General features: G+C 37.6%; 1 pseudogene; it reads right to left on the minus strand.

Annotated features, from left to right (window-relative positions):
- Positions 1-5,711: 5,711 nt before the first annotated feature.
- Positions 5,712-6,383, minus strand: LOC116101410 (annotated as a pseudogene).
- Position 6,384: the final 1 nt, after the last annotated feature.

Consider the following 6,384-nt stretch of genomic DNA (forward strand, 5'->3'; position numbering starts at 1 on the left):
TTCCCCACAACGATCCATGAAGTATGATCTGGAGTTGTATACTGAAATGAACCCCTTTCCCTTAAGTGTATTATTTATTTATTTATTTATTTTGGTTTGGATTTTTTTTCACAGATACAGAAATGAAGCTGAAATACAAATTTGCATCAAGAATGAGGTTGTAACTGTGATATTCCCAGTCACGCACATTTTATACCTTGGGCTATTTTAAAAAACACACTTATTGATTATTTATTTATATATATGTATGTACATCTGTTGGAGTATATGTGCTTCACAGGTGTACAGGTGCCTGAGGCAGCAAGAGATGTTGACATTTCCAGAGTGGGAATTACAAGTAGTAATTTGTAATTATTTTGGGTGCTGGGAATCAAACTCAGGTCCTTTAGAAGAGCAGTATGTGCTCTTAATCATTGGTACATCTCTCCAGTGCTCTCCTGGACTATTTTTGTGGGAAGAGTGACGAAGTATTTTGTGTATTGTGGTGGAAAATCCATTGAATATTGGAAACCATGTTTAATGGTCTATTTTAGTTGGATCTTGGAATATGTGGACAGTTCATGCCTGGCTCATAGAGCATTTACAGAGCAGTAGAGAGTCTATCAGAAACAGGGTTAAGGGCTATTTGAATGATACTTTGGATAAGAATTTTTGTGTGCTGACCTGACTGAGACTGAAGAAGATCATTGATATGACATGACCTGTACTGCACAAGCTACTGGGAGCCCAAAAAACAAGCTTCAGATGCTGGTCCCTGAGCTACAGGTCTTGATATTTGTCTTTCCAGATTTTGTTTTGTTTTGTTTTCATTGTTCCTTGTGATATTCTGCATTTCCACTTTTGGAATAAGAATGTTACTCTGTGACATCATATGTTGGAATTATATAAACTTTAAAATTTTATATGACCCACAGTTAAGAGGGCTTTTAAAGTTGGACTATATTTTGCCTTATGGAAAAAAAAAAACCTCTGAAACCTTGGGGACAAGCAGTTGAAGGTTGTTGTTCAAAAGTAATGTGTTTGTGTGTCAAGTTTGACAAATAGTGGAGTGTGATTCTTAGTTTTAATTGTCAACTTGACACAATCTGAATTGCTTTGGAAAATGGTCTCAATCAATGGTTGTCTACATTAGGTTGGCTTGTGGTTATGTCTTTGGGGGACTGTCTTATTAAGTTACTTAATGTGGGAAGACCAGGACCACTGTGGGTGGTACCATGCCCTAGGCTGGGAATCCTGACCTTTATAAGAGTGGGAAGATTGGGCTGAGTACAGGTAAGCAAGCGACTGAGCAGGCATGAATTGATTTTTCTCTGCTTTTGGCTATGAAAGTGCCATGTTAAGCTGTTTGAAATTCCTTGTTTGACTTCCTCAAAATTGTGGACGGTAACCTGTAATTTTAAGCTGAAACAAACCCATTTCTTTTAAGTTTTTCAGGCTGCATTATCACAGCAACAGAAATGAAAATAGAACATTAATCACATCCTATATTAAATGAAAAAAAAAACCAGATACAAAAAGGGGAATATGACAAATGCAGGGTAGAGACAAACTTATTTCTCAAAAATGCTCTAAAAGTTAAGTAATAATTTCACAAAATGTAGAAGCTTTCAACTTAACTTGTCCTATTGCTGTATTAACCCCCTCCCCTCCCAAAACAAAAACAATTTAAAGAAGGTATTTATTTTGTTACACACTTTGAGGACAGAATCCAAGGTGGAGAAGTCATGGCAGCAAAAGCATATAGAAAATGTAAAACCTAGTTTTCACTGAAAAGCAAAATGGCACTAACTAGTATTTATCACATACTTTAAGATGCTAGGTATGAGACAGTGAGTTAGATAGCCTTGACCTGATATCATTGAAACTTCAGGGGTGAAGATACAAGTGTCTGCTAAAATAAATAAGATTGAGGAGTATTTCAGAATATAAAAATAGAGCAGAGTATGGATAGAAAGTAACTTAGAAGTAAGCTAATATTCCTGAAAGTAGAGTTAAAAAAAAAAAAGTGAATCTTGGTAGGAATGTGGCTCCTCTGAGTGGGGTGGGACTTATGTGGAAAGAATACATAGTGAGATTGTATGAAGGAATCAAGACACAATTATGAGAACTGTCTTAAGCTGCTTTTCTACTGCTCTGATAAGACACCATGGCCATGGTAGAGTTTCAGAGGGTTAGAGCTCATGACCATCATAGTGGGGAGGCAGTAGCCAGACAAGCATGGTATTAGAGTTGTAGATCACATGTTGATCCACAAGCATGAAGCAGAGAGAGATAACTGGGAATGGCAGAAGCTTTTGAAACCAACTTAAAGCCCACCACTAGTGAAACATGTCCTCCAACAAGGCCACTTCTCCTAATCCTCCTCAAACATTTTCACCAGCTGGGGACCAACCATTCAAACATATGAGCCTATGAGGGCCACTCTCATTCAAGCCACCACATGGACATTCTGTACATTGGGGGTAAAACTGAGGGTTTCACACATGCTAGGTAAGCGCTCTATGGCTGAGCTTACAATTTGTTCGGTATGTTTAATGTTCCTTGTACATGATTTCAAGACTGAGTAGTTAACATTGGTGGAGCCCCATGAAATGTTCTCTTTCCAGGTTAGCACACCTATTGGTGTTGTACTTGTTCAGGTCTGGTTTAGTCAGCCACACTGTTGAGGCACCATGGGTGCAGCATTTCTAGGAGACACAGTCTTACAGCAGATTTCCTCTCTTGAGATGTCCCCTGAGCCTTTGGCGCAGTTGTGTTGAAGGTTCTATGCAAGCATCCAAGGAAGTGAAGAAACCAGTAATCCTACCTTACAGTGATACCTATGATACACAACAAAGACAAGGTGGTAAGAAAGACAAGGGTAGTAAGAAAGCCCTAAGAGTGCAGTAGTGGCACAGTTATCTTGGCAGTAACCAACGGCTGTCTAATTGGACTTACAGTCTATTCAATAGGAAGGAAATCAAGTCTGGCACTAGAGTTTACCCAGATTCTCGGGACTAGTGAGGTCATGGATCTTAGAGGGGAAATATCTATTTCTACTTTACTAAACACTTTTACTTCCTAAAAGTAGTTTTACTGACCCAGACTTATGAATTGAAAATAATTTTTCTCAGCATCTGAAGATAACATTATGTTGATGCTTTAAAAATCATTTCTGTGTTGTTTCACAGATTAAGCTGCTATGAACATAGTGGAGCACGTGCCCCTGTGGCATGGTGGGGCATCTTTTGCGTATATGTCCAAGAGTGGTATAGCTGGGTCTTCAGGTAGATCTATTTCCAACTTTCTGAGGAACCACCAGATTCACTTCCAGAGTGTTTGTACCAGTTTGCAATCCCACCAGCAATGGAGGAGTGCTCCTCTTTCTTCACATCCTCACTAACATGTGCTGTCACCTGTGTTTCTATGATTTTTTTATTTTTATAATTTTCAAATTAATTAGTAATGTTTATTTCCTTCAATGTTTATATTTTGATATTTAAAATATATTAATTTTATGGATTTTTCAAAGTAAAAATGTAGGTATTAGTATTTAAAAACTTATTTTTATCTTCCCCCTTCCCTGCAAGACAGGGTTTCTCTGTGTATCCTTGCATTTCCTGGGACTTGATCTGTAAATAAGACTGGTCTTAACTCAGAGATCCTCCTGTCTCTGCCTCCTCTGCTGGGATTAAAGACATGCACCACCACAGCCTGGATAAAAACATGTTATTCTTCTAAAAAATTCTTTATTTTTGTTTCATGTGTATTGATGCTTTTCCTTGCATGTATGTCTATACACCATGTGCATGCTTGGTGTCTGTGGAGGACAGAAGGGAGAGTCAGGTTTCTTGGAATTGGGGTTATAGAAGATACAAATTTTAAATCATTACTCATTGAAGTGAGATAGATCTTTTGAATAAGAAGTCCTAGTTGTAGACCTGTCTAGAGAATCCAGTAGAAGTCTGTTGTGAACTTATTTGGGTCTGGTTTTTTTTTTGTTGCTGTTGAGAAGCTTTTATTAGGTTTTTTATCTTCTTTGTCCTGGGTCTGTTTAGGCTGTTGAGCTCTTCTTGGTTTAACTTTGTCCTGGGTCTGATTAGGCTGTTGAGCTCTTCTTGGTTTAACTTTGGGGGTTTGGATGAATCTAGAAATTTATCCATTTTGTTTATATTTTCAATTTAGTGCAATATAGTATACTTTTATAATATTCTAAATTTCATTGATGTCTGTTGTAATGGTTCCCTGTTCATTTTTGCTTCTGTTAATGTGAGTCCTTTTTTCCTTTTGGTCATTTGGATAAAAGTTGCATTTTGTTTATCTTCTCTTAGATTCATTCATTCTTTGTATTGTTTTCTTTGTTTCTATTTCATTAATTTCCATTTTTGTTATTATTATCTTTCCAATCTTCTGGATTTGGGTTTGTTTTGTTTTTGCCTTTCCAAATTCTTGAGTTGCACCATTAAGTCATTTATTTATACCCTTTCTGATTTTTAAAATTTATTCTTATTTTATGTACATTGGTGTTTTGCCTGTATGTATGTCTGTGTGATGGTGCCAGATATTGTAGTTACAGACAGTTGTGAGCTGCCACGTGGGTGCTGGAAATTGAATTTGGGTCCTCTGGAAGAGTATGCAGTGAGCTTAACTGCTGAGTTATTTCTCTAGCTCCCTTTTCTTATTTTTAAATGAAATGTTTAGAGCTGCACATTCCCTCTTAGAACTGCTTTTAATGTGTCTCTGAGGTTTTGTTTCATTGTTTTCACTTTCCTTTATTCCCAAGAAAATTTTAATTTCTTCTTTCCTTGCCCCATTCATAATTCAGAAATGTGTTGTTTAATCTCTATGAGTTTTTACATTTACTAGAGATTCATCTACTGTTGATTTTAAGTTTTATGTTATTGTGATCAGACAAGTCACATGGTGTTACTTCATTTTTTCTGAATTTGTAAGATTTGTTTTGTGTATTCTTTGATGCTTTATTGGAAGACTCTGTACATAGTCACAACATAGGATGATTAGAACTTGGAATGAATGAGTTTTGAGAAGCCCCAATTTGTGTTGGATTTTTTGCATCCATCTTTTGATTGTGACATTGTAAAGATGCAAGGGAAACTCAGAAAGGTAAAACTGCAGACACCTTGATTAAATCACCAGAGCCCTTTTGGTTTCAGCAAAAAAAAAAAAAATCTGTTCAAAATATAAAGTTAATACATGGAAGTTCTCTGAAACTCAGATTTTAGTGTCTATAAATAAAGCCTCATTGGCTCACACATAAAAATAAAGTTAGATTAAGTAATTGAAGCTATACTGGTGTTTGGCTCACATCTGCAACCTTAGCACTTGGTAGCAAGTACAAGAGGGTTGTTGTGTCTGAGGATACCCTGGGATACATAGTGAGTATCCAGCTAGCCTGGGCAATAGAATAAAATCCCATGTCAAAAAATAAAACCAAAGGAATAAAACAAATGCTAAAGACTTAATAGACTTTGGAACCATATTCTAATTTGTTTATTTCTTTCAACCTCATAGACATCTGCGAGATTTATTAACAGTCTCAGTTGTTAAGGCATGATTCCAAATTCTGAAAAAAATGGAGAATAAGAACTATCAATTTGACAACTTTTTGGTGTTTTAATATATCAGAATGAAGGAAAGGAGAAGGAAGCATAGCAAATTGTTTTTTTTTTCTTTTTAATGTTAGAAACATTTAAGGTGCCAACAGGCAGAAGTTACTTCTCTATTCAATGATATGGTCCAAGTCTTTTCCTGAGTCTCCCCATGGCTGACTTCATTTCCTGGTTCCTCAGAGTATAGATCAAGGGGTTGAGCAGAGGGGAGATGACAGTGAAGGTGACAGAGATGGCTTTATCTGTGGGGAGGGCAGTGAAGGGCCTGGTGTAGACATAGATGCAGGGCACAAAATGCAGGGTGATCACAGTGATGTGGGAGGTGCAGGTGGAGATGGCTTTCTTCCTGCTGTCTCCTGACTGAGACTTCAGCAATGATAATATGATCACGTAGGACACCAGGAGCAAGAAAAACCACAGCGTGGTCAGCATTCCACTATTGGAAATCATCAGCAGCTCAAGAACAAAGATATCTGTGCAGGCAAGTTTGATGACCTGGGGGACATCACAGTAGAAAGTGTCAAGAACATTAGGTCCACAGAACGGAAGTGTCAGTAAGAGAGAAATCTGCACTATAGAGTGAGCAAAGCCTCCCGCCCAGGATGCTGCTATCAACCCAAAGCAACGGCTTCTGCTCATGATGGTCACATAGTGCAGGGGCTTAGAGATGGCCACATATCGATCTAGAGCCATCACAGATAGAGAACACACATCCACTCCCCCAATAAGGTGGAAGAAGAACATCTGAGTGAGACAGCCATCGAAAGAGATGGTC

This window comes from Mastomys coucha, unplaced genomic scaffold, assembly GCF_008632895.1.
Source record: "Mastomys coucha isolate ucsf_1 unplaced genomic scaffold, UCSF_Mcou_1 pScaffold21, whole genome shotgun sequence".
NCBI lineage: Eukaryota > Metazoa > Chordata > Mammalia > Rodentia > Muridae > Mastomys > Mastomys coucha.